Source organism: Nanorana parkeri, unplaced genomic scaffold, assembly GCF_000935625.1.
Source record: "Nanorana parkeri isolate BGI_ZX_2015 unplaced genomic scaffold, ASM93562v1 scaffold989, whole genome shotgun sequence".
NCBI lineage: Eukaryota > Metazoa > Chordata > Amphibia > Anura > Dicroglossidae > Nanorana > Nanorana parkeri.
Window position 1 is genome coordinate 665,791 of NW_017307257.1, and position 517 is coordinate 666,307.

Sequence of the window (517 nt, forward strand, 5' to 3'; positions counted from 1 at the left end):
CTTTTGCCCAGATCCTAGGGTAGATACATCTACTGGTTGTTGTTCTCATTCGATGGCCATGCGGAGGTGGTTTGGCAAGGCTCTCCAGGGGGCACATTTGGTGGATTGCTGGAGAGCCTTGCACGCTAAACATAGAGATTATAGCTTTTATTCTAAAGTCCATAAAACCTACTCTAGGATCGATCTACTATATGTGGATCAATATTATTTGGATAATGTGGAAGGGGCAAGTATTGAGCCGATTACTATCTCAGACCATGCGGGAATTTCGATCAATATAGTGAGGCCAGGTTCAGCATCAAGAGAATGGATGTGGAGATTAAATGAAAACTTATTGGATGACATGACCACATCAGGTCTTGTTACGAAAGCCATAGAATCTTACTTTGTTCTGAATAAGGCTGGGGAGGTGCGGGAGGGTTCGGTATGAGAGTCACAAGGCAGTTATTAGGGGAGAACTGATCTCAAGGGGCTCATATCTGAATAAGGCCAGAAAGAAGGAGCTGGCTACATTATT